Source organism: Oryx dammah, unplaced genomic scaffold (assembly GCF_014754425.2).
Source record: "Oryx dammah isolate SB20612 unplaced genomic scaffold, SCBI_Odam_1.1 HiC_scaffold_6, whole genome shotgun sequence".
Classification (NCBI taxonomy): Eukaryota; Metazoa; Chordata; class Mammalia; order Artiodactyla; family Bovidae; genus Oryx; species Oryx dammah.
Window position 1 is genome coordinate 25,039,359 of NW_024070190.1, and position 27,673 is coordinate 25,067,031.

Below are 27,673 nucleotides of genomic sequence, written 5' to 3' on the forward strand. Positions count from 1 at the left end.
GTGGGGGGAGGGCATTCCGGGTGGACGGAAGGGCTTGAACAGCAGCTCAGGGGCGAGAGCACGTGGGAAACACACCCATGTGGGCTGGGCGAGGAGACGGGTTGCGGCTGGATGTGGCCTTAGGGTTAGGGTCAAGGTTGAAACTGGAGCTGGGGTCGGCACTGTCTGAAGGGGACGTCTCCTGAGGGCACTCAGTAACCCCCAGCAGGGGCCCTTGGTGGCTGTTCCGATGGCTCTGGATCATGTGATGGGACTGGCCCTGCCGTATGCTCCGGAGGAGAATGGCGACTTTACCTAAGGCCGCCCCAGAGGCCACCAGGGAGCCCGGATGAGAAATGGGGGCGCAGCCAGCCTCCCTTGGATCAGCCTGAGCATAGCGATGGCAGGGCCAGGGCCTCCCCTATGGTGGTGTGCTTAGAAATCAAGCCCCGGGGTGACAGACCACAGGGCAAGGGGGTATCCAGGCCTTGCGGAAACAAGGTCACATCTGGGCATAAGGGTCCCTGGGTCAAGGCCGTGCGGAAGGCCCAGCTCAGGCCCGGAGGTCAGGACACCTGCCCGGGGCCTCCCGCGGCACAGGCTGTTCTGGGTCCGGATCCCCTGCTGGTCCCCACAGCCCCCGTCACACCTGTTGACCTGTGGGGCGTCTGGAGCCCCAGCCTCCAGTAAAAGGGTTATGCCTGAGGACCGGGGTGATGACTCAGGGCACACAGGAGTGCTGGGGTGTACACTGGCTGGACCCCTCAGCCATTCCTCGGGCCATGCCACTGCGGAGGCCAGCAGAGCACCACAGCTGACCTCCTCGGGGGACAGGCCCTGCACTCTCCTGGCCCCCGGCTCCCATGTCTGCCCTCCATCTTGACCTCCAGGATGGTGTGAGGCACCTTTAACTCTCCCCTGAAAGGAAGAGATGGAGAGGCGGCAGGACAGGGGAGTGAGGGGCCAGTCATTGGAGGACGGGGCCTGCCTGCTTCTCCCTGACCAAACACTGGGATCTGAAGCCGGGGGCCCGACAGGAGGGCAGGGAGCACAAGGGGCCGATGCTCCTGAGGGCTGCCCACCCGGCGCGCCTGCTCACCCGCTGCCCGGTCCCACTTGCCACGGCCTCGCCAGCCCCTTCCCTGCCCTCTCATGGGCCCGAGACGGCTGTCACCATGGCAACCCTGCTCATTCAGCCCGGGATAATGAAGCCAATGTGGTTTTCATTTCCATGAGCTGGAGTGTGGAGCGGAGTGGGGGTGGGGGCTTCCCCCTCCAGCCCCTCCTCTTGGGCGGGGGAAGGCAGGCTGGAGAGTGTGTGGGGGCCTGAGCAGCAGAGAACAGACACCAGCGGGAGGAGTGGGTGAGACATGGAGCCACCAAGCTCTCGACCTGCTGCAGCAGCCTTGCAACTAGATAATACCAGCCAGAACGGCAGACCTCCCTGTCAACACCCAGGCCAGGAGCAGTGGCTTGGAGCCAGGCAAAGGGGGGCTCCATTTCTAGCTGTGTGACCTTGGGCTGGTGATATCACCTCTCTGGTCTCACTTCAGTAGAACCAGCAGCATTTGCTGGGTCCCTTCTGAGTCTTCTGCTGCCCCCAGAGAGTTAGAGAGGACCCAGACAGTGCCTCATCCCTCAAGAACCCAAGGTTCCTGGGAGAAGGAGTCTGTACTGGGAACATTTCTAAGCTATAAAAATAAGGCCAGTAATTCTTACTCGTTATTATCTTTGAGTTACGACTGGGGCAGGGGGTAAGGGGACGAAATATGAAGTCACGCACGCGAACATGCTTGCTGTACAGAGTAGGTGTTTTACAAGCGCTGACCTCCCTTCTTTTCTCCATCCTGAGTCCCTGGCCCACAACACACAGATAGCAGATGTTTAAGAATTTCTCACATGTGAGTCAGCAGTCACAGCTGCCTGGACACCTCTTCTTTCCCTTGGCATCAGGACAGAGACCTGCCCGTTTGGCGGGAGGGGAAATCGAGGCCTGAGCAGGGCTGGCGTGTGGGGAGAGCAGGGTGGCAGAGCAGTGGCCCTGGGCCAGCTCTGTCGGTGGCAGGGCTCATCTGCGGTCCAGACAGGGGAGAGGGGGGGTGCAGGGTGTCTGGGAAACCCATGGCCCACAGTCTCCGCCACCACACCCCCTCCCCCTCCCCAGCCCCTCTCCAAGGGCAGGAAGCCAAAAGCACTCATGCAGAAAACCCTGGCCTATCTCCCCCCCCCCGTGCAATAATTCAATCACCTGGAGGCCAGTGGCCCTCTCTCCTGGCTGGGCTGACAGATTAGAGGGGGAGGGGAGGGAAGCATGTCTAGGGAAGGGGCGGGGAGACGTGGAAAAATCAGAGCAGGGCTTGAAAAATGAAGAAATAAACCTGCCAAGAGGAAGACAGCCTCGACCCGTCCTCCATAAAGCTGTCTTAGGGCCACCAAGGGTGCTGGTGGGCGGAGGGGGTCGGAGATGGCTCCTTCTGGGATCCCTGCCACCCCTGCCCAGCTGGGTTCCAGCCCCCCACTGCTGAGGGGTCAGGGAGGAGGGGGATGGACGGGCTTGCGGGTTAAAACGGGCAGGCGTGGGGGAGGCGCAGGTGTCGGGAGAACATGGCAGGAACAGGGGCCTTTTGTCGCCCAGGCTGACTGACACCTGCACACAGTAGGTACTTTAAGTCGAGCCGGCCCTCAGGAGGAATGCAGCCCCGTGCCTGTGGGCAGCTGGAGAGCAGGCCTCAAAGCAGGCTGCCTGGCGCGAGGGCTAGATGAAGCATAGTCTGCCCTTTTGAGCGATGGGGAGACAGGCCCAGAGTCACACACAGATTCAAGCCCCTTGGGTTCTCCAGCCCGGGATGTCCAGGCCAGGCCACATTTCACCATGAACTGCAGTGTGGTGGGGGGGCCTCTCCTCCCTACCGAGGGGGGAGACCCCCACAGAGTCCCCATGATGGGGGTATGCCAGGCTGGGGCTGAGCAGACCTGTGAAGGTGTTGCAGCCCTGGCCCTCTTCCGGGCCCCTCCTCAGGGCCATCAGGAATCACGTTTTTAAGGAATACCGAATAACCCTGAAAACTGCTCATGATATAAGTCCAAAAGAGAAGGACAGAAAATTATACAGTGACCAGAAAGTAATATACCAGGATGTTGCCCAGGATAACTCCTGGTTGGAAGGACGACGGGCAGTTTTTGTTTTTCTTCTAACGTTTCTGTGACTTCCAGACTTTCTACAACAAGCATGCATTACTTTAACAGCAAGGAAAGAAAGGGCACTATTATAGACTTTAGACTCAATAAGCCACTTCCACTAAATGCTACTGGTGCTACATTCTCTGTGTGAAGGACGTCAAAGAAACTCTTGCTGGATTTAGGTGGGTTTGATCCCTCGGTCAGGAAGATCCCCTGGAGAAGGCAATGGCAACCCACTCCAGTATTCTTGCCTGGAGAATCCCACGGACAGAGGAGCCTGGCAAGCTCCGTGGGGTTGTAAAGAGTCGGACACAATTGAGCAACTAACACTCAGTGCAGGCACATGTCCTCACCCACACGAGCCTCTGACGTGGAATCACTTCAGGCGAGAAGGAGGGCACCAGGGCTGCTCTTTACTTGCTGTGTGGCTTTGGGTGAGTCCTGTGCCTCTTCGTCGGAGAAGGCAACGGCACCCGCCTCCAGTACTCTTGCCTGGAAAATCCCATGGACGGAGGAGCCTGGAAGGCTGCAGTCCATGGGCTCGCTGAGGGTCAGACACGACTGAGCGACTTCCCTTTCACTTTTCACTTTCATGCATTGGAGAAGGAAATGGCAGCCCACTCCAGTGTTCTTGCCTGGAGAATCCCGGGTACGGGGGAGCCTGGTGGGCTGCCGTCTATGGGGTCACACAGAGTCGGACACGACTGAAGTGACTCAGCAGCAGCAGTGCCTCTCTGTGCACCGGAGTTTTGCCTTTACCCTACTGGCCTCACGGGATGGATGCTGAGGATTGGTAGGTCCTGGTATGCTTGAACTAAACTCAGAAGGCTTCGTGAATTAGGGGCACGGGGCTTCTCTGATCAGAGGGGCACTGTTGGGGGCAGAGGGGCAGCTGAGGTGCCTCCAAAGACTGGGCAGGCCAGCAGCCGGGTGGAGGAGGCGGGCCCAGCAGCGCCAGGAGGCAAGGGGCCAGCTTTCACCCCCTGTTTACAGTGGAAACACAGACTTGAAAAGGCTTCACTTTTCCACTGTTTTTGTGGCGGTGCTGTGGGGAGCAGGGCTTCCTGAGAGCGAGGCCAGCTTTCCAAGGCCACACCGAGTCCAGCCCTGCACTGGCCTCCGGCAGGAAACATCATGTTTTCAATTTACCGGTCCCTGCCAGGCGCTGCAAGCAGGCCCGCGCTCCGCCAATCGGCTGTACGGAGAGAGCGGTTGCAGATCCTGCCGCAGCTGGGAGCGCTCAGCCGGTCGGCGGAGCTCCAGGACCTCAGAGGGGCCTCGCTGGACCCCTGAGGGGCCCGGCTCCGAGACAGCTCTGGCTGCAGGTCCCTGGCAGTTTTTATGGCTTTAGCAGCAGATGCACCCAGTGATATCACCCCATAAACACCAATCCCTGGCCTTCTGGCTCCCACATCAGTTAGTCCTACTGTCCTGCTGACAGGTGGGGAGACTGAGGTCCACAGAGAGAAGAGGTTTCCCAGTGCCATCAGACTACCGGTGAAGAAAGAACACCTCAAATCGGATTGGTAGATTCCCAACTGAGTCCCCTGGCAAAATGGGACTCTCCTGCAGCTGCCCCCGATCCCACAACCCTCCATGATGGTGACGACAGCTGAGCCCCGCCGCACACCTATGAGCCAAGCATCGTGACTGCTTTTCAGCCACAGAACCGGCTCGTGAGCTGTCTGACCTTCCTATCTTACAGATAAGGAAACTGAGTCCTGGAGAAGTTTAGAAACCTCTCTGTGGTCATGGGGCTATGACGTGGAGCTGGGGGTCTCAGAGTGCACTGCGAAGCTGGCCTTCTCTACCTCTTCCCAAGGACCCCTCCTTCTGTGCCTCCAAGGCCTAGGCAGGTGCCCCAGGTGAGACACACTGACCCTCCCTCTCCCACCCGGCTCATCCCTCACCTTCTGCTCATGTTTAGGGAGAGCCAATGGGAGGAACATTAGACAGAGAGGGAGGTGGGGACCACCCCAGGGAGGGCGGGCCAGAGCAGGAGTCGCCACACCCAGCTCTGCGGGGACAAGCCTCTTCCGCCTCAGTTTCCCCCTAGGGCAGGTGGGATCTGCCTGGCTCCTCCAGCCTGTGACACCTGGGGTCTCCAGAACTCCACATTTAGGGCATCTTTGTGCTACCTGGTTTCTGTGTAGTCCTCCCCCTCTGCCCCTATTTCTGGATGAACTCTGAACTCTCCAACCTCAGTGCCCAGTGCATTCGGATTTTAAAGCCCAGAGGTGCAGCGGGACATCTGAGCTACAAAGGGGCTGTCGACATGACCCCCTTCCCTGCCCGAACCCAGGGGAGCAGGGCTCCCTGACACAATGGATTTGAGGAAAGCTTGGTGAGAAACGACACAGTTGTATTCATCTATAGATCCGTAGCTTCACTAGCTCCTTGACACCCATCAAACAGAGGTGGGATTCAGCCTGGGGGCCTCATCACGCTGCTCCTCCTACGCCGCTCTCTGGAGCCAACGCCTGGGTGGCCAGGACTGGCTGCGCACATGGTCTTCCCCCAGGGCCACTTCCGTCCACTCTGTCTCAGCCTTCTCCTGCCCTCTCCATGTGTCTGGGCGCGGCCTGCAGCTCAGCCCATCCTGGCTGTGAGAACTCTCTGAGTAGATGCTGGGAAGGGACCTGGGCCCTAATACACATAGGCCTGACTGATGGCTGTGCTGGCAGCTTCAGAAGCCTGGCTAAATCTGGAGAATGCACCTACTATGTGACCCATCCTCCAGGCCCTGGTGAGGAGGCCCTATTCTCCTCATTTTATGATGAAGAGGAAGAGCTTTTGGGGGTCAGGTGACCTGGCCTTACACAGCTCAGGACCTGAAGATTTAAAGATACTTGACTGTCAGAGATGAAACTGACATACCTCCGTGAAGCCCCCTCTGATCTTGGTTGGTGGGGGGCTCTTCCCCAGCAAGGCCCAGAGTGAGTGCCCTGTGTCTTGTGTCTGGCTGAGGACTCAGGCTCGAAAGTCAGGTGGAGCCGGGTTCAAATTCTGACCCTAGCTCCCAGGGACTGCACGAGCTATTTAACTTCTCTATCCCACAGTTCACTCATTTGCAAAGCAGGCTCTATAAATATTAAATTAGATAATGCATATAAAATTCACACAGCTGTCATTAAGACTCCCCCAGTATGCACGCACACACGCAGAGCAATATACCATCATGATTAACAGCAAGGACAAGGACTTAAATCCTCTTTGGGTGACCCTGGGCAAGTCACTAGTTCTTTTTGCTGATCAAAGTCTATTCTTAAAATTTCTCCTTATTACTCTCCAAGAGATCCCCTCCTCAGCCCCTAAAAAAAGCAGTGGCTTGGGGCTTCAGTGGTAAAGAATCTGCCTGCCAATATGGGAGACATGGGTTCTGTCCCTGGTCCAGGCGGATCCCACATGCCGCGGAGCAAGTAAGCCGGTCCGCCACAGCTACTGAGCCTGTGCTCTCAAGCCCAGGAGCAGCAAGTACTGAGGCCCGTATGCCCTAGAGCCTGTGCTCAGCAGCAAGAGGGGCCCCCCAGTGAGAAACCTGTGCACCACACTAGAGAGTAGCCCCCCTCACCAGAACTGAGACAAGCCTGTGCAGCAAGGAAAACCAACACAGCCAAACAATAAATAAATACAATTATGCATATTAATATTAAAAAACCCAGCAGAGTTGTCCTTGGGGCCTGAAGGATTTTCTGACTACTCTCTGATTCTTTGTGTCCTTTCCACACTCACAGCCCTCCGAGCTCCAGCCACTTCTCAGAAGCTCCATGGCCCAGGCCCTCTCTGGGGGAGCCAGGCAGGCCCGGTGCCACTGGCTCTGCAGAAAGCCCAGCATCAGCCCCCGCTGGAGACATCGTGGTGTTTCCAGTTAGCTCATTCTTGGTGCAGAGGTGGCATGTTTGGGAAAATCATATTGCATTGAGATTAAATGCCTTTAATTCCTATTGAATCTCCCATCTGACTCACTGGCCTCTTCCCTGGGCTGGCCCCGCGGTCATTACCATTTCAACACCTGAATTATCAAACTGCCGGGCACCAAAGGCTGGCAGATAAATTATTTCCGTTACAAAAGACTTGATTCAGGGGAAGGGCCCATTCTCTAACCGCTGGGCGTTCATCTTCCCACGGAGCTGGGAAGGCGCCGGAAGGACCTGTGTGAAGATTGATAATGAAAGACTTCAAATGATCTCTCGAAGAGTTTGCATCCTCCTTCTTCTTTGTGTCCAAAAAGATGCTCCAGGGGCTTTGGCAACCACAGGGACAGTAAGGGCTGAGAGGGGTGAGTCTGGGGAGGCAGGACAGGGTGGAGTTCAGGAGGGTCAGACAACAGGAGCCCCACCCTGGCTCTGCCACTTGGCGACTTTGACTGTTTTCCTGGCCTCCCCCTGCCTCAGTTTCCCCATCCCCAACATGGAGATGATACTGGTCCCCACTTCACAAGATGGTGTTGGGATCAACGGAGTTGCTGCTTCGCCTGTGACACTGTCGTTATTATTGTCACAGGGCCCCATGGCTTGGTTGTTCTTTGCTTTTTAGCAACAGAGGTGTGATGCGCAGTCATTCTCCTCCTCTCTCAGAAGCTCCAGGGTGGGGGGATCCGTCTGGGACGTGCACTGAACACCATGTACAGGGGTGCCCCAGGGAGGCTCCCCTGCCCTGCAGCTAGGCCCCGAGGGGTCTTTGCCCACCACATCTCCACTTGGGCAGGTCCCAGAGCGAGCCCTTGGTGGGTACCAGCTACCCAGGATGCTAAGGAATTCTGCTGGGCCACTGCAGGCTCTGCTCCCCGTCCCCCGGCTGTGCCCCCACCTCTGTCCCTGCTGCTTCCTGACCTGGGTTTTCAGTCACTAGGCTGATGTGCGAGTGCGCGTCATGTAGCCTTCATTCAATCTGCATCTACTGAGCACCTACTATGCGTTCCTTTCCACAACCCTCAAAGGACAGCTACTCTGCTCTGCTCACCCACTTAACAGGTGCACAGCCCACAGTGTGCCAGGCCTGAGCACACAGCAGAGCCACAGCCCTACTCCATCCAACGGGCTTCCCTGCTGCCCTCCGAGGCAGGAGAGGGCCTGGGTGTGGCCTACTGTCTGTGGGCCTATCTGCTGGGCACTGGTACAAATGTCACCTCCCCCTACTCCAGGCACAAGCACACTCACACACAGGCATCTATCTATCTAGGGTCCTGCTTTGGACCACACACAACCTAAGGCTATGGCTTTTCCTGCCTTACCCCAGCCCTACCTGAAATCCTTGAAAGCCTTTGACTGTCTGTTGGCTACATTCAGCCTCCTCCAGGAAGTCTTCCAGAACCCTTACTCGGCTAAAATCCCTCCTGGTGCCAGGGGCACTGGGCATCACTCACCTGTCCTCTGCATGTGTGTCTTGGCCTAGACTGTGGGCCGCCTGAGGGCTACCGTGGGGTCTTCTGCTTCCTCATCACCCCAGCAGCTAAGCACAGACCCACAGAAGGAGTAGTTGCTTACTGAATACCACCACCTTCCTGACTGCAGATAGAGAGTTGCGGGGAGGACCAGCCTGCACAAGAGCCCTACGCCAGGTACTGGCGTGAACCAAGGACCCGGCTGGGCTCTGGGCCCACGGAGGGATAGAGCCACCGGCCCCAGCTCACACCAGGGCTGGCGATGCGAGCAGGATGCCGGCGGTCAAAGGATTGTAGCCCAGACCCTGAGCCCCAGTTCTGACATCATCCCAGACAGGGGGTGAAGGCCTTGTCGGGGAATAATTCCTCCTCTGCCACCTGCCAGGGCTCAGCCAACTCAAACGAGGTCTTATTAGAGCAAGGGCTGGTTTTTCACCTCTCCTTATTAATTCTCCTGAGCGCCAGTGAGTGGAAAATGGGAGGGAGTCTGGGAGGGAGAGCCTTGTCGTTTCTGGAGCATGGTGCCCTCTGCGTGGATATTCCTGGAAACCTTCCACAGGGCGTCCTTGGCTGGGGCAGGAAGACTTGGGGCAGAGCGGGGGTGGTTGTTTTAGTCTAGAGTGTGGTTCCAAAAGGGCCCAGTGTTCCGGAGCAGCTGGCTCCCTGGTGCCTGTCCTAAGACAGCCCTCATCTCTTCCTGGGAGCTAAAGAGGCTGATTTAGGGCTCAAGCCTGGCAGGCCTACCCACATCAGATGGACTTCCTAAGGAGAGGGGTGGTGGGTGGCTTGGTGTGGCCCAGAGACCAGACCACAAGCCAAGAGGCTTGGTTCTGCACTTGCCTCCCTCTTCTCCCTGGCCAGGCATGTTCCACCTGGGGCCTCAGTTTCCCCAGCTATAAAAAAGAAAGGGCTCCACAGGGCCTTTCTTCTAGTACTGACACTCCAGGTTTCCATGTGGGTTAACTAATAAAGTGCCAAGGTCCCTCAGAGGAGCCAGACAACCCCATTCCCCTGCCTCCCTCGGCCAGGACCAGGCTAAGGGGCTAGTTCAGTTCAGGGATGAGAGTTCAGATCTGCAGATGCCTCTTGATCTAAGGCGTCCTGCAAGGCCCAGGGGAATTGCCACTAAATGGCCCATCACACCCAGGGAATAGCTTTTCTGTCCCTAGGGCTCTGGGGCTGGCGGGTGGCTGCTGACCTGAACACTCTGTGGCCAGGAGGAACGGGGCTGAAACTCACAGATGTGACTCAGGGAGCCTGGCAGACGGGACACCAGGAAATGTCCTTCTGATTATCCCGGGGTTTTAAGAGCAGGAAGAGCCTTTACAGATCACCTAAACCCCAGGGTTATTCATGAGAAAACAGCCACAGACAGGGACAGGGCTTGTCCAAGTCCACCCAGCGAGGCTGTGATACTGTCCACAGCCCTACCTCTTGGCCAGCTCCCTGTGACCGGCATCCGTGTGTTCCAGACTGGCCTGACTGCAGGTGTTATATGGGTTATTGGTTAGAAATTCAGAGTCCAAATTCCAACTCTAACTCACAGAATCAGACTCCAAGAGAGAGGTCTAAGAACAGGCATTTAAACAAGTGCCCCACCACCACCCCCCAGTCTGTGTGCGTTGGCGCTTTGGAGAAGAGACATATTGAAGTGTCATCCTGACAGTTCCCACCCCAGAGCTCCAGAGAGGTCTCAGAAGGCCAGCATCGGTGGGGAAGGGAGGTATCTAGGTCCTGGATCTAACAGGCGCCAACCTCAAGCTGATGCTGCAGGGCTGAGGGGTGGGGGTGTTTCTCTCAGGGCATCTATTTACAGTCAGCAGGGAAGCCTGCCATTGCTGCATTCCAGCCCCGCAGCATCCCTGCAGGCAGGTGGGTTTCTCCCCAGTTATAGATGAGGAAACAGAGGGAACCAGTGGCGAAGTAAACTCACCCACTTGATCGGTGGTAGAGCAGGGATTTGAGCCTCAAAGTGTCTGTCCCAGGTGGTGCTAGTGGTAAAGAACCCATCTGCCAGTGCAGGCGACATCAGAGACTCGGGCTTCACCCCTGGGTTGGGAAGAGCCCCTGGAAAAGGAAATGGCAACCCACTCCAGTATTCCAGCCTGGAGAATCCCATGGACAGAGGAGCCTGGCGGGCTACAGTCCATGGGGTTGCACAGCCAGACATGACTGAAGCGACTTTCCTCGTGTCTGTCCTGCTTTAAGGGCGCGTTCTACTGTGTCCGGTACCCACAGACACCAGTGGGCCCACGGGGAGCGAGCTCTCCAGCAGCAGAGGTGGGCAAGCAGCTGCTAGAGGATCTTGGCAGGCAGGGATGACCTTGAACAACCCTCCTGGAGCTATGACTGGGGAGAAACTAAGCTGGATAAAGGGTGCAAAAGTGTTCATTGTGTTTCTTCCACACACAGAGAAAAACTGTCCAGATTATTTCCAGGTTCTAGTTCACTACAGTCCTCTGGGCTCAATCATCAGAGCTGCCAGGCAGGGGACATCTAGGGGCCTCAGCTGAGGGCATTTGCTGGGGGTGGGAACAGGGGGGTGAAGGGGGTTGGCTCACCCAGACAGTGACAAGGGTGGGGGATGACTAGGGTGGGGAAGGGAGCGCAGCAGGGACCACCTGGCGAGGGCTGTGCCATGCTAGACTGTCCACTGACCGAAGGGTGGGCCGGACGGAGAGGCACCGGGGTGCACTCCACGGAGGCTAGGCAGCAGAGATGCTCCCACACGAACTGAAACAGGCCCCCAAGGACGCCTCAGGACGGCAACGAAGGGCCCCAAACAGCGGTGAGGCAACATGCGCCACTTCCCGAACTGGAACTGAAGAAGGGCGAGAAGCACTTGACGGGGAGACAGGGGAGACAGGGGAGACAGGGAGGGGCTCCCACACGCCCCCCTGCTCTCCAGTAACCAGAGGAGTGTGGCACGCAGTCAGCTCTCTAGGGCCGTTCTGTGGTCCTCATAACCTGGGGACTCTAGAAGTTTCCCTGAGCACAGTCCACACAGCAGCCACGGCAGACCAACACCTGTGGGACCACACTGAGGTGCCCGCCTCTTCCCCACACCCCCTCTGGCCATGGCTCAGAATGGGCACATCTGACAAACAGACACGATGGTCAGGGAGCCGGGGCTGAAAGGGCGCACTGCACCAAGCAGCGCGTGATACTACCTCTCACAACCTGTGCACAGCCTCAGAGTCCTTGACACAGCCTGCCCAACACATTCAGAACCGGCATGCGGGAAAAAACGTCCCTGCCATCTCCCGAGGAAGCTGAGGGCGCCAGCCCAGGTGCCTGCTGGCTTCCTGCTGCCGTTTAGCACTGGTATACTAGGACCTTGGGCTTCCCAGGCGGTGCGAGTGGTAAAGAACCTGCCTGTTAACATGGGAGACAAAAGGACACAGGTTCGATCCCTGGGTCGGGAAGATCCCCTGGAGGAGAGCATGGCAACCCACTCCAGTAATTTTGCTTGGGAAATCCCATGGACAGAGGAGCTGGCGCGCTATAATCCATGAGGTTGCACAGAGTCGGACTCGACTGAAGCAACTTAGCATGCACACCAGGACCTTGTAGTGGACGTGGTTCAGAGCTTCCCTGAGTCTTCAAGGGGCATTCACTCCAGCAGGGAGGGGGCAGGGGGCCCACAGTGGGAGGATGAGCCAGCACCTGAAACTCCTGACTTTTTGCCACAGTGCCAGAGTGGAGGCAAACAAGAGTGCGACTGTCAACTGAGCGGGCAGCAAAGTGCAGCTGCTGAGGCTGTGGGTGACAAAGAGGAAAGTCAGCTCCAGATGGTGGGGCCAGAGCCCCTCCGGGTGGGCAGGGGCGGGGCCAGGCTCCAGAGAGACAAGTCTCTTCTTCCAGCTCCTGTGCCTGGAGCTGGCCCTGCTCCAACATCTCCTGACCCTGTGGGGAACCTCTGGGTTCACAGGTACACCCGCTGGGCGCCTCTGCAATTCAGACTGCATCCTGGATGATGTGGGAGGGCGTGGGGGACAGGAGCATCCTCCCTTCCTGGGCTCCAACCCCCAACTCTGTTTTCTAGGGGGGTTGGAAAGAAGCTGGGGGTAATGGGGGCAGGGACTGGCCCCTATTGTGGCACAGCCTGTGAGAGGCACCTCAGTCTGGGGCTGTTTGGGGATGAGGTGGGGAAGCTCACAATTGCTGGAACCCCTTTTGGGGGGAATGGACCCCTCAAATAATTTTTCCTCTATCCTTACGGAGGTTCAGTCACCTGGTATGGGCTACAGTCTTGCCTGATTCGATTTACCTTTCTGACCAGTGCGATGCGCCCAGTTTTTATTTTGAACAGCAGGATGCCAGCAGCCTTGTCTTACAGAGAGAACACTGGCTTTGCAAACTCTCATCTGCAAAACTTCCTTCCCCTGCTTCAGTTTCCCCCCGTGTGAACCAGAAAACCGGGGTCGCTAAGGCGGCACGTGGTCAACTACGGCAGCCAAGAACCACACATGGCCACTGACCACCGACGTCTGAAACATCTTCTCTGCATTAGATACACAACAGTCTTTGAAGACTGAGTATGAGAAAAGAGTATAAAACATCCGATATGTTATTATCCCAACATGTAATGAATACAAAATAAAAGATGATGTGCCCGGCGGTCTGCTGAGCACCCTGCAGGGCATCAGAGCAGAAGGAGAGGGTGGAGAGCTTAGGGTGGAAACAACCAGGGCCTCTGAGGACTGGAGGTCTTGGAGTCCCTGGGGGATCAGGCCATGTCCATCCCTGGCGGGGAAGCGCAGCTTGAGGAAGGCTCCAAAAAGTTCCAGCTCTACAGCAACAGGGCCAAGGGCTCTGGAGGCAGGAGCAAGAGCAGAAGAAAGGTGCAGGCTGGCGACAGGTGATGATGATGGGGAAGGGTCAGCACAGTGGAGCTGCAGCTTAGGACATGGCCGGCAGCCAGTGTGCGGTGTGGCCGTGACAGAGGCTGGGGCCAGACGGTGGCAGCCTTGATGCCAGGCTGAGTCGGCCTGGCACACAGCTGGCACTTACAGGAAGACTGGCTGGCCAGGGATGGGGACTCAGAAAGATGCCAAGGGCATCCAGATGAGTGGAAACCACTAGGGCCCATCGCCCACCTCACAGGTCACAGATACCCTCCTGCAGTTCTCCAGGAGCCCACCCTCTGGCTCCTTCTCTCCTCGGAAAAGGACAATTTATTTATTCATGAGCATACACCGGCTCCCGCCAGGCAGCCAGCTCCTGGACACCTCACTTCTAATTATAGCAAGAATTTCATTAGTGCTGGAGGGAAATGCTGGGTTTCCAGCTGCCTCTGCTAGTGGACGCAGGCCTCCTCCCTCTCCCCCTGCTCTAGCTTGTGGCCAGGACGTATGCCCAGGACGGCACAGAGGGGCAGCCACGGAGATCAGACTCCATCCTGAGTGGCTGGCACAGTGAGGGTCCATGGGGATGGGATGGTGGTCATCCCCAGAGGGTAGGAGATGGGAGACTCATCACACATGGCTCAAAGCCTCCAAGCAGCGAGATTGTGGGCTGCTGCCTTGGATACCCTGGAGAGAAAGGTGGGAGGGAGCTGTGTGTTGCCAGCGTTGGGCAAACAGGGGGAAAGGTGGGAGCTTCAGAGCCTGGGAGGTCTCGGTTCTGCGGAGTCCTGGGATGACGGAGGTGATGACGCAGAGCTGGGAAGGAGGCAGACTGGGGCTGTGGGACTGCCACTGAGAAGAGAGGGGAGCTGGGCAGGAGAGAGGAGCCCGCACAGAGAGAATCAGACAGAAAGAGATGGAGACATGGAGGGCGGGCAAACAGAGAGACAGACACACACATACATGAGCTGGATTTGCAGGCCAAGGAGAGAAGTGAAAACACTGGGCCAAGTTGGTCAGGCTGTTCAGAGGACTACCCAAACAGACCCCTGCCTGCCCCCAGGGGCCTAGCTGCACCCACCCACTCTTAGGACTAGACGCAGGCATTGCCGTGGTCAGCAGGGCCCATCTGGCCAGTCTGAATGTGTGGCTGAAGCCAGGCCTCATGTATGGGGATGGCCTGAGGTGCCAAGGTCTTGCTGGGAGCTGCACACGTGCGTGGGGGCACTCACACATGGGGGGCACTCTCCTTTTCTTGCATACTCACACGTATTCACACACTTCACAGCCTCAAAAATAGCCTAGCTAATCACACACACATTGCCTCACACCTGTTCAGGGGCACACACTGGCACACACACCCCTGCACACCTTCCTTCCCTCCAGGGAACAGGCTCCAAAGCATCAGAGTCCTGCATGGACAAGCCCCTTCCTCAGTCTCCCCTGGGGGCCCTGGGAAGGAACTCCAGGGGCAGAGGTGTTCCTCTCTGCCAGTAGGGTGTCCATCCTGGGGAGCCTCACACTCCCCGCCAAACTCAGGAAAGCTCTGAGCCCCAGTCTGCTGCCTGAGTGCCACAGCTTGCATAGTCTCTAGTGATGAGGAACTCACTACCTCCCCAGAAAGCAGCTTAACAAAAAAAAAAAGGTCAGACAGGTGAGACTCTTGGAAAGTTGAACTTGAGGACACCTCAGTGAGGTGGCCACTGAGGGGCCTGAGCGCTCTTGCCAGAGTCCGTCAGTCAAGACTGTCCTTTCATCATTGGCTTGGAAAGTAACACAGCCAGCCAATCGCCGCGGCTTTCACTCTACATTATAACAGAACCAGAGAATCAGTGTCCTACAGGATCCCCTCCTTGCCTGACGACTGCTAACAAAGACCCAAGGAGATCATTCATTCATTTACGCACTTAACTGATAAACCATCAGCCAGGCAGTGACCATGTGCTGGAGCTCTCGGATATGCCCCGGATCGTTCAAAATGCCTTCCGAGTCTGATAACTTGACTTTCACCCATTTTATAGGTCAAAGGTGAGACCAGGGAGAAGCTCAGACTTGCTCAGAGTCACACTGGGGGCTGATGGTCAAAGGCAGAGCCTCACTGGTGACGCTGCAGGCACTGACCATCTGCCAGCCCCAGGAAGGAAGGGAGAAGGCCGCACGTCTGCCACCCCCATCCCCAGCCGTTTCTAGGACACCGAGGTATTGATTACCACCCTCGCCTTGGAGCGGTTTTCTTTCCTTTTCTTTTTTTTTTCACCAAGGCTTTCTATCCTCCTTTTTTTTTTTAAAAGAATAAACTCCAAGCCGCTCCTATGATTAATTACTAGCTGCCTAATGCTCCTCCACCAGCAATTTCTGCAAAGGGAGTGAATTACCTTGAAAAACATCCGAAAAGAGAACCCACCGTGAAGGAGAATTTCAAAGGTTACCTCACAATTAGCAATGGGTTCCCCTAGCCTGATCGAGTTGCCACTAGGTCCTCTGGGGAGGGACAGGCCACCAGCCTTCAGGGGCCACCCACTGGCTCCTGAGGGCCACCAGGCTTGGAGGGCTGGACAAAGGCTGCCCGGCAGAAATGGGGGTTGTTTCCTGAGCATCCACGCTGGGCCTGCCCTGTGGCTCTGCTCCTGATCTCTAAGGCATCGTGGGCTGCTTAATTCTAAGGTGTCTCTCCTGGTTCAAATCCCCACTCCACCACTTACAGCTCTGTAGGTTTCTTAACCACTCTGAGCCTCCGGAGAATGAGGCACATGGATTACTGTGCGGGGAAATATGCATTTACGGAGCGCAGTGCCTGGTACACGGCCGGCTCTCACCCGGCGGTAACACTGGGAATATTCCAGGTTTCTAAGCATCCTCCTGACAGCCCTCTCAGCAATGTTGGTATAATTATCCTCATTCAGATGAGAACTCCCACGGAAGTGAAAGGACTCACCCAAGGTCACAAGAAGGATAGGAGGAAGCCAGGATTTCCTATGGCAGGAAGGGAGATCAGAGTCTGCTCCCTGGTTCCAGCGCCTGAGTAAAGCGCAGAGGATCCCCAGGGCTGGCCTGGCCCTGAGTGTGGGTACCTGGGAGCACTGGGGTCTCAGGAGAGATGCTGAGAGCAGTGGGGAGACCATTGGGTGGGGCCCCCACCAGGACGAAGACTCCCCTGGCTGGGTCCCAGAGCCTTGGGACAAAGGGCCCTGGCCCAAGTCAGCATTTCTGGGACAGCCTCTCATCTCCGAATTAAGAGGGATTACATGGGTGGCCCTCTGGCACAGGGCCAAGTGTCATCAACCCTGAAAAGCCACTCTGTGATGAGACACGCTGGTGTCGGGGCCTGAGGCAGGCCTGGGAGGCTCAGCTTGGGACCCTCGGGCTCCAGCTGCTTCCGGGAGCTCCCTGGGGGCCCAAGCTGCCTCATCAGGCTGAATAACCACTTGGTGTCCATCCTGGCATGGTTGAGCCCCAGGAAGGAGGGATGGTGGGAACGGAGGTGTGCAAGAAGCAAGGGAAATGACAGAGCCTGAGCGTTTGCTGTGTCCAGCTGTGCTGGTGCACATGTGGGGTCAGGGGTTTGGTGCCCAGCCCTCTGGTAAACTGATAGACAGGTAAACTGAGGCACAAAGGAACCACACAGGGTCATGGTGGATGAGAGGCAGGGCCAGGATTTGCATGCAGGCACTTTGACCTCAGACTTGTGGGTGCTCAGGGGACTGTGGGAGAGAGAGGGTGGGGCAGCCATGGCCCCCATCTTGGTGAACAGGCTTCTCTGCCCATCCTGCCTCTTCCCGTGTGGCTGCCATGTTGCTTGGCACATGAGACCCCTGTGCCACGAGGTTGAGTGGTACAGACAGGGCTGCTGAGCCAAGGCTGGGGGTGTCAGACCGTCCCTCTTCCTGCGTGCATCTCCCACCCCTGCCGGGCAGCCACTGTAGACACAGGCCAGGCCTAAGAGGCCCCGAGAAGTCCTTTAGAGGACCAATGAAATCTCAGTGGGGGCTGTGCTGCAGTCAAAGGCGCAGGGCGCTGGGGCCAGCACCTCCCCCACTCAGGACACGCCTCCTGCCCCTTCCCCAAGCATCCAGACCAAGCCGCCCCCACCAGCCCGGCTGCACACCTACCTCAGTGACCCGTGAATCACCAGCGTCCCACGTGCCGGTCAGCAGCTGGCGGTTCCTCCGCCTCACTCCAGCTCCATTCTCCTGCAATGAGAAAGGTGGTCAGGGACCACACCCAGCAGGGACCCCAGAACTGACCTGCAGCCACAGACCCCGCCCACCTGCTGGAGTTCACTAAGTCTGCTAAATCAAATCATCCCCACTGGACAGATGGGGAATCTGAAGGATGGAGAGGAAAAGGGGCCTAATGCCAAGGGGCCCTAACAGGCCCCCGACACCCCACAGCTGCCAGTTACTGGCCACGTGACTGTGGGTAAGCTCCTGGCCGCCCTGGGTTTCAGTTTCCTCACCTGTCAAATGGAATCCCAATGATCTCTCCGAGGGCTTCTGGGAGGATCTAAGGGCCTATGGTGACAAAAGCACTTGACATTCATTCATTCACTCAAGAAACATTTAGCGAACACCCTGAGCTGTAAACAGGATCATGGATCAGCCCTTGTGGGGACTCATAATAGGCAAAGAATCAAACAACACATAATTAAAAGTGGTATCTGCCAGAAAGAACAAGTACAAGGATGAATAGCATAGACTCAAGGTTCAGGGCTGTCTCTTTGGGGAAGTAAAGCTGAAGGATGAGCCAGAGAGAGGCAGGCCAAGATGCATGGAACAGTGTTCCAGGCATGGGGAACAGTATATGGGAAGGCTCCAAATAGGGAAAACACCCTGGCTCAGCAGAGTACTTGAGAGTAGGTGGTGTGGTGGAGGAGGGAGGTGGGGAGGTGAGAGAGGGCCAGAAGGCAGGGCTGACCATCGCAAGGGTGGATGGGAGGGTCTCAGCAGCTGAGCCGTGTGAGCCTGGGTCTAGTTTGAGAAGATCCCCCAAGCATGCCTTAGAAGGGCTTAGAAGGGACAGGAAGAGGCCGGGAAACCAGTGGGGAGGCTGCTCCTAGAGTCTGGGCCAGAGACAGTGGTGTTCAGAGTGGAGGGAGCAGAAGGCAGAAGTGGAAGGGTCCCGTGGGGCACTGGGCGGATAAGGACCCCAGACCCTGTCCCCCCAGTGCAGTGGGTTCACCTGCCCCACATCCACAGTGGGCCAGCCATACTGCCCTCTCCTCCCCACCCACAGGGCCCCTCGGGAATCCAGAAGGGCCAGATCCAGACCCAGACCCTGGCAGGGTAGCTTCTCTGGAGTCCTGGCTGTGGGGTGGGAGCCACAGAGCCCCGAGTTGGAGTCCCAGCTACAAAAGCATCCTGCTGGGTGACTCTGGGTGGTCGCCATGCTTGGGGCACCTTGTGCCCTCCTCTAAGAAATGGGAAACCTGCCAGCAGGGCTGAGTGCCTCTTGGGATGAGGCCCGTGGCTACCACGGGAGTGGATGTGCACAGGCCACATGAAGGCTGGGTTCCCACATGTGCTGGGGACTGGCGGAGGGGTCAGACCTGCTGTGCAGTGGGCAGGGTTCCCAGGGAGCCAAGTGTGTGCCTATGGCTTTAGTAAGGGGCCCCAGGGCCTGGTATTTAAGAAGTGGGCTCAGTACTGTAATAAAAATGATCTGGTTCAAGTCCTGGGTTCATCCCCTTACTATGTGGCTTTACGTAATTTCTTAAACTTTTCTGGCCCCCAGTTTCCTCATCTGTAGGAGATGATAAGGCGATAAGGAGGGGTCCACTCTTAAGAAGTGGTACAGACAGTATAAGGTAATGTATTTGAGTGCCGGACACACAGGTTGCTTTCCAGCTGTGTTAGGTGAGGTGAAATTACTTCCAGGAGCTGGTGCTGGGCTCCATGGAGCACTGGGCCCCTAAACCTCAGGCTCCCACAGCCTGGCGCAGCACCCCCACTCCACATGGGAGAGAGAATGTCTCTGGGGCCTGACTCTCTGACTCTGGCAGTCCCCAAACTCTGCTCACTGTGGGGACACAAATGGCCCTTGACTCCAACTCTCCCATTTCACAGAGGAGGACAGTGAGGCCTGGAGAGGGCAGCACCTGCCTCCGTCCCGGGGTCATGCAGCAAGTCAGAGGCTGGGGCAGAACAGGAATCAGCCTCCTGCTTCCCCACCAGGCACAGCTCAGTCCTTTCCCAAAGGCAAGCTGGCCACAGACCCGCTGACAAAGAGAAAATAATTATTTTGGCAGCTGAGACAGAAGCCAGAGCCGGAAAGTCCTCGCTCACTCGGTGAGCAATGTCCCAGCCCCGAGGAATGACGCCCGCCCATCCTGCCTCGCAGAGGTGCTCTGGCTCACGGCGCACACATACGTGTCTCTCCGCCCCAACCATCCTTGGTTCTTTGCTGTTGGACTTGTGCAAAGAGGCAAATAGACCAAAGAGGGAAAGAGACCTGTCCAAGGTCACACAGAAAGGGCATCACACAGAGGGGTCACCAGGATATGAACTCAGGCCCTGATTAGGGACTGACCCCCTTCCCTATGAGCCTGCACTGGACCCTCATCTGGGAAGGAGAAAGGACCAGAAGCTTGCCTGAACTGGGTCCACATTGGGGGCTATTCCTATGATACTTCTTTAGCCCTCAGTGAAATGCTATCAAGTAGAACCTAAATAGCACCCTCAATTTACACATGAGGTCTAGAGAGCTTCTATAGCTTCCTAAGGTCATGCAGGTAATACAGAGCGAAAAGTAATAAGAACAGAGCCGAGCATGAGTGGGTTGTCTGTCCACACAGACTCAACTTGTTCAAGATGACTAACTGGACACCCGGGCTCCCTTGTCTGTGCACTGGGCCCCACTCAGGGGTGGAGGTGAGGGAACTCAGGCCCGGGTGGGGCTGTGAACATACAGATGAAGTCATCCGCCCTCATCCCTGGCCCCCTGGGTGCCCATAGGTGAGCCTCACAGCCTGTAGGGCTCTGGCCACCTGGGGAGACCGGGGGAGGTGTCCCATGTCTGCTCCCAGCCTGGCCAGACCACAGCCGTGAAGGATACAGATTCACCCAGGTGAGTGTGCTCTGCTTAAAAGGCCCTCAGTGCCACGGAGCAGAGGGCAGCCTGAGACTCAGGGCTGAGAGGGGTGGTGGGGCCCACCCAGGCTCCGCAAGGGATGGGTTCCCCACTGCCCAGAGAGAGGGCTCTGCTGAGTTCAGGACTCTCCCTCTGGGTTAGATGAGGGGGACGCCCCGACTACAAGGCCGTGTCTGGCTGCGGGGGCAGGAGGGGGTAGAAGGGGAAGTGTGCAGATCACAGGTTGAAATGTACTTCCACTCTCATCTCACGTCTGACGCTCCCGAGAGCAGGGCAGGGTGGGAACGAGCTCCCTCTTTGCAGAGCAGGACAGTGAGCTCCGAGGGAGGGTAGAGTTGCCAGGGGTGTAATGGCTGGGAAGTGGTGAGGTTGGGTCTGGGACTTGGCAGAGGTCACTTGGGGGTGGGGACTGTTCCAGGACCCAGATGGATTCTCCCAGCCCCACCCCCTTCCCATCCCTTCCTCCTCTAGGGATCCCCTGGGAGGAAGGACCCACCTGGGTGTGGGCTTGAGTGCAGGCACCAGGCCCAGTGGACTGGGGCCGGGGCTGGCCAGAGACACGCAGGGCTGACTGGGATTCCGGGAGGACAGAGGTGCCCACGCCATGGTGCATCCGGGGTGTGGGGCTCTGTGACCGCTCTGTGACAGTGGCCAGAGGCCCATGGCTAAGTGACCAGTGTGCTCTAAGCCACCAAGGGTTGGGAGCCCAGATTCTGGGCCGGAGCCTGGCCCTGTCCTCAGAGGTAAGGTCCAGGGCAAGGGTGGGTGGAGCTGAGTTTGAATCCCTATTCTGCCCTTTAATGCTGCGTGACCTTGAGCAAGTCACTTGGCATCTCTGAGCCCCCATCTCCTCTCTAAAAAGGGACTAATCACTCCTTCAGCTACTCACCCGCCAAGACAGGCTTCACATTGACCTTGTAGAGCCTGGCATTGGCCAGAGCACTGCCCTACCCACAGGTTTCTGGGAGAGGGGCTCGGGCTGCCCCGCTGTGGTCCCTAGGGCATGCGACCACACCAGTGACAGTGCTGAGCTGAAGTTCTGGACTCTTGTCAACTGCTGCTAATCACACACACATGCCCCTCATGTTCTGGTGGCTGTGAGAGCTTCACAAGACACGGGAACACAGACGCAAGTGCACCTATATACGGGTCAGGAACAGGTCAGTGAATGATGACTGTCAAGGTCACAGGTGGCCAAGTGCAGGCCAGAACACGGTCATGTGGGCACCCACCCAAACTGGGTCCAGCCTGCTGTTCCACTGGCTGAACTGACCAGCACTGGTTCCCACGTGGGTCTGACCCTCCTCATCTCAGTCGGGCCAGGCAGCTCTTCCCACCCTCACTTTACAGGTTGGCCGAGCAGCTTCTAGTACTGCGGGCCAGGGGCCCTGTTTGGGAAGGTGGCCTCAGACCCACCTCCCAGGGTTCCCGGGGAGACATGGGTTCCTTCACCTCAAAGACCCACCCAGGGACGCATCCCCTTACATGACCCTGAGAGCAGGTCCCCTCGTCCTCCCCTGGCGGCCAGTGCTGGCTCCGGGAGAAGGCAAATATTTACCCCGATGGTTATCCAAACCGGGCCAGCCGCCCCGCCTCCCGCATTCCTGGAATACATGTTCCCTGACCTCACCAAGCTGGGGGAGGGGGAGGAATCCAGACGTGGACGAGATAGACCGAGGGTCCGGGGCCTCGTGGAAGCCAAGGCTTGCTGGTCAGGAGGAAAAAGGAGGCTTCGGGTCGTCTCTCCAGCTACTCACCCACTACGGGAGGCCCCTGCTGGCCTTGTAGAGCGGGGCATTGGCCAGAGCACAGAGCTTCCCATAAGCCCCTGGGGGAGGGGGCTGGACCACCCCGTTTGGCACAGTGGGCGGGGGGCTGCACCAATGCCAGCTCTCGGCCTGCAGTTCAGAGCTGTCACTAGGCCTCAGGGCCTCACACCTGCTGCCAATAACAGACGTGCCTGTGCACACCCATCGTGCTCAAGATGTGAGGGACTCAGGCTGCCAGAAACCTGGCAAGTTTGGGGCCTGCCAGAGCCCTTCCTCCACAACCCAGAAGCTCTCAATGCCTCACCCCATCCTTAGCACAATCCTGTCACCAGGGAACCGTAAGCCCATTTTACAGATGAAGAAACTTCGCAGTAGACACCAGTGGTCACGCAGCTGAAAAGTGGAAGAATGTGCCCTGTCTTACCTCAAACCACACTTTCAACAGTTCTGCAGTCCCAGCTCTGTCCATCGGAACCCTGTCCATCCTCTGATGCCCCAAGGACCACCTCCACCATGCTGCCTTCCCTAACAGTCCCCTCAAGTGAGCTTTCCCTGCCCTGAACTTCCAGATATGTGGACAGTATTTCTTTCTTTCTCCTGGCATGATTAAAATTGGGTGTCTGGTTATCTCCTGTTGTGAGACCCTTGCACTCTATGCATAGCGGGGTTGAGCTCAGAGACTCAGCGAGCCCTGAGTGTTCAGGAGAGGCCTGAAATCCTGAGTCTTTTCCCCAAAGGACAGTAGCTGCACTTGGGGTCTGGGCAAACTCCTGGCCCGGCCTGCCTGAGAATCACAAACTTGGCTCAATGATCCCATCTGTCTTCACTTTCCCTGAGAATAGTGCGAGCTGTCCTCACAGCCTGCCCACACCCAGCACTTCTGGTCTGGCCCTGCCCTGCAGGTCCTCACTGCGCGCCCCTCTCTGCGTGCCCCTCACTTTCTTGCCTCCCGTTCCTGCAGGGAAACTTTGCAAGTGACTGGGGCAGGGCAGACCGGCAGGCTCTGCTGAAGGAAGTGCAGGCCTGGCAAGTCTGTTGCTGGGCCCTCAGGGATGCCTCTAAGTGGGAGGAGCTGGAGATGCCCAGTGCCAACCTGGGTCCACACCTTGGCACAGTGGGGACCCAAATAGGGGGTGCTGGGGAAAGTAAGAGGCTCCCAGGACCTCCCAACCCACTTAACATCTCTGAGACATTTCCCAACATTTGGAAAATGGGGGCTATAAATGGACTTCTAGGGGATGTTCCTTCGTGTTTGTTTATTCCATCTATTCAGTTTCTTCTCCTGACAATAATGACACTGCCCACCATGTGCTGGAGGAGGAAGAGGAGAAGAGGAAAGAGTAGGGGTGGACGGTGGGCAGAGGAGGACAGGGTCAACATCGCCAGCCTGGATACTTCCCAAGGGTGTTTGCACACTGTCTAATCAAGGTGGGCGAGACACAGAATAACTCTAGGACAGAGTGCTGGAGAGTAGCAAAATGGGGGGTCGGGGGCATCAAGGTCTTGGGCAGGGTCTCTCAGGCAGGAGGGCACCACTTTCAGGCAAAGGCCCACAGTCTTGTCAGGAGAAAAGCCTCAGCCTGAGGAGACAACGATAGATGAACTCAGCAGCAGGGACAGCTGCATTCAAGGGCACTTGCACACACATCCGTGAGGGCCCCTCCGAAGCTTCACCCAGAGCCTGAGCCTGATTTGCTGCGTTTTCAAGGCCAGGATAGAGAGGCACCCCTCGGGAGAGCTCTATCCGAGGGAAAGCCTCCCTGCCTCCACTGAGCATCACGCAGGCCCTAAGGAGCAGCATTCATCCATCCTGACTCTCAGAGGCACTCTAGCTCACGATGCACGGTGCAAGGCCAAACCACCTAGCCTTTTGCTGTCAGGCTTGTGCGAAGGGGCAAACTGAGACCAGATAGAGCTTGGCTGTGATGCGTGGCTTGCTCCCAGTAGAGGAAGAGGGGAGTGGCTCCCTTTTCCCCAAGCCATCAAATGAACAATTTCTCCTTTAATCAAGGGGTCCTCTCATGGACTAAGAGTGCATAATGTGCCTCTAGGTTTGACACAGCAGAATGCACGTACAGAATAGCTCTGCCATTCACTGACCTGTGAAGCTGGGTAAGAAACTTAGCTTCTCCGGGCCTCAGTTTCCTCATCTGTAAAATGGGGATACTGAGTCACTCCTCTCACAGGGCTGTAAGGATTTAACTAGATTACGCCCACACTGCACTTGCACAGGAACGGTTCGGTAAATAGGGACGGTCATTGTTCTCACTGGCTCAGGTTAGCTGTCAAGTACAGACTTGGGGTCTTGCTGGGGATGGAGGCACTGGGTCTCTTACCAAAAAGATGGGGAAAGATCCTGAGAAGATGAATCCTGGCTTCAGAGCCTCTCTGAGGCCAATTCAAGAGTCAGTCCAGTGGATCTGCTTCCCAGAGATGGCCTGCACCCAGGAGTGGGGGCCTCCAGTCACTCCCCACAGAATGGCCAAAGGTGCCGAGCATTCTCTAGATGCAAACACCATGCCAGGGGCTCTCTTCCACACTCACCACATCATCAGACGCCATGGGTGGGCATGACCTTATTTATGCTTCCCAGGGATTAGGGTCTTGTCCAGAGAGGTATCTGATTGGGGCTGGCCAAAGTAGGGCCCCTGCCACACACCTGGGTACTTGCCACTCCCAGTGTTGATGACTGAAACTGAATTTTCAGCCAGTGGCCCCTTAGGGGCTTTGTCTCTTGCGCCTGCTCACTCTGCTTGGGGTGGTCTGGCTCTGCACTGCCCATCTGAGCTCAGCCCTGGAGGAGCCTCATCCCCACCCCAGTGATACCCCTGACCCCCAGTCCCCTACAGCATTCATGGGGCCTGGCAGAGGCTCTCAAAAGAGGCTGTGGAGGCCCTTAGTCTCTGCCTCCCACCATGCAGAGCAGGGGACTGAAGTCTGGAGAGGGACAGGATGAGAAGCCAGGCCAGCTCTGGTTGGAGGTTAGATGGAGGAACCGAGGACTCACATGAGAGGCCCCTGGCTAGAGGGTAAGCCGAGCTGACACGACACTCATGGTTGGTACAGGACTGGCAGCCTGGACTCTAGGCCCAGGGCAGGCGGGAAGGTCGAGAGGCTGAAGGGCATGGTCTGGACGGCACACAGGAGACGTCTAGGACTAAGTGTTCCCAGCGATCCCCTTCCCGGGCCAGGGGCCAGCCCCCGGCAGCCACACTCTCCAAACAGCCGTCCCTCTGGGATTCTGGTCACACGTGGGCCAGGCTGGTCTGAAGCGATGGCCGAGGCCCAGGTTTACAGATGCCAGACAAAGAAAAGCAGTGTTCTTGCTTGCGGGAGGCGGCGGGTCAGAGCACAGGCACGAACGTCACCTGGGCCTGGATGAAATCCTGGTTCCACTGCGTGCGAGCCACGTGGCCCCAGCCAAGTCCCTGCACCCCTGCCCACCGCAGCTTACTCGACGGTGCAGTGGGGAGGGAGAAGGCTGAACTGGGGTAAGTGTGTGGCCCAGCCCCTGGCCCTCAGAGGAGGCTGGCCATGGGAACGCTGGCTGCTTGTAGGGACGACAGCCTTCCCTGTCAGGGCAGCCCAGTGGCGGTCTGCAGGCTTGCTGCTGGGAAGGCTGGGGGAGCAAAGGACTGTAGGATGTGTCAGTCATCCAGCTCGTCCCAAGATGCCCCACCAGCGCAGCAGCCCAGAGAAGCCTCCCATCAGACCTTTACACACAGGTAGCCTCCGGCCCTGACAGTCCAAGCGCCTTCCAATCTCATAGGTCTCCATCTGCCATCTAAAAGTGGGAGAAATGAGGCTTGTCTAACATCCTTGGTTGCTGAGAGAACTCTAGGAGATGGAGGATGGGTCAGGTTTTGTTCCATACCCTACCCACCTTGGCTGCTCCTGCCTTGCTGGGCAGCCCCAGGGCCCAGGCCTGTTTGTGCCATCACACACCCAGAGCGTGTGCCAGGAGGCACTGAGGACCCCTTGGGTGCTTCCTAGCTGAGAACTAGCCTATGATGCCCCTCCATCTCTTTTCAGTCCAGGGTCTCTCTGCACTCTCTTTTTGGCTGTGCCACGTGGCATGTGGGATCTTACTTAGTTCCCTGACCAGGGATCATACCTGCATGCACTCAATGGAAGTACAGGGTCTTAACCACTGAGCCACCAGGGAAGTCCGTTTTTCGTTCTTTAAGAAAGAAGGGCTCCTTCAGCTCAGCACCTCGGTGGGATTCTTAGGGGAGCCAGCCCCTACCTGCCCATCAATCCTTTGGACTGACAGAACCCAGCCTCTGGGACTAGACCTCTGGATGGGCCAAGGCCATCCTCCACAGTGGGTGTCTTCTTCCTTCACTCATAGCACGCAGCACAGGGCTTGCCCCCAGAATGTTTGCTGGATGGATGAATGAGCAGTGATGGAAGGGGTGGTGTGAAAACAGATTTAGATCAGAGAACACAGCAGCTGACACTTTCATGGTGCTCACCATATCCATCCTAAGTCTGGCTCCAACAGACACTGGCTATGCTGGTTAACCCATTGGTCCCCACAGTGACTCTATAAAGTGGTAGGGTCCTCCTCACTTCACAGATGAGGAAACTGAGGCTCAGGGAATGAAGTCACTTGCCCACAGTGTTAGAAAGTGGCAGAAGTACATTCGGTGTAGGCCCCGGGCTCCAGGATCCACGCGCTGGCCCACGGTGCTGCCTGGGGGCTGTGGGGAAGGTGGAGAGAGCAGCTCATCCAAGGCCATCCAGACCCAAGGTTCCTGCCCAGGCTCCAGGCCCTGCCCCAGGGATTTAAGTGGTCTAGGGTACGCTGTCTTGCAAAGCTGCCTGGGATCTCATGGACAGCAGGAGCTGAGAACCCCTGCCCAACTCCATCCTCACTCTCCAATCAGAGAAACCATGGCTCAAGGAGGGAGAAGACGTGTCCAAGGTCACCCTGGGTGTTGGGAGAGCCTGGGACCCAGAGTCCAGCTCCTCTGACTTCTCCGTCGTGGGCTTGGAGCTCTTAGAAACAGCACTGTGGCCCCAGTAGAGCAGTCCACAGGCGCAGCCGCGGGCGGAAGAGATGAGGCAGACAGACACAGGGAGGCCGCGCAGCAGGCAGCCGGATGACACACAGGCCCAGCAATTCCTGACTCACGGCCACCCATCCCGTGACTCCACCCACCGCCGGTGTCCCCACCCTGGCTCACACTCCACAGCCTGCTGCAGCCTCTGGAGTCCCCTCCCATTTAGGACCAGAAAGCCACAGAGGGAGGAAGCAGCGGCAGGGACCCCACCCAGGGTTGGGTGGGGAGCCCAGACAACCCAAGCCGGGGGGACTTCGGGACACATGGAGGAAGAGGCCTGAGACTGCCCTGTCCTGCCCTGCAGCACCCACACTCCCACCCCGGGCAGGCCAGCGCCCGGTGGACCACGCACCCAGGAGGAGC

General features: G+C 57.4%; 1 protein-coding gene across 6 annotated transcripts in view; it reads right to left on the reverse strand.

The window, feature by feature from the left end:
• The window catches only part of ZMIZ1 (zinc finger MIZ-type containing 1), a 243,110-nt gene that overhangs the window by 132,095 nt on the left and 83,342 nt on the right, over window positions 1–27,673 (reverse strand). For all 6 annotated transcript variants that reach the window (XM_040242620.1, XM_040242615.1, XM_040242618.1 and 3 more), the window contains one exon: window positions 17,499–17,579. The gene's annotated coding sequence lies outside the window, so the exon portion shown is untranslated. The remainder of the gene's footprint in view (window positions 1–17,498; window positions 17,580–27,673) is intronic.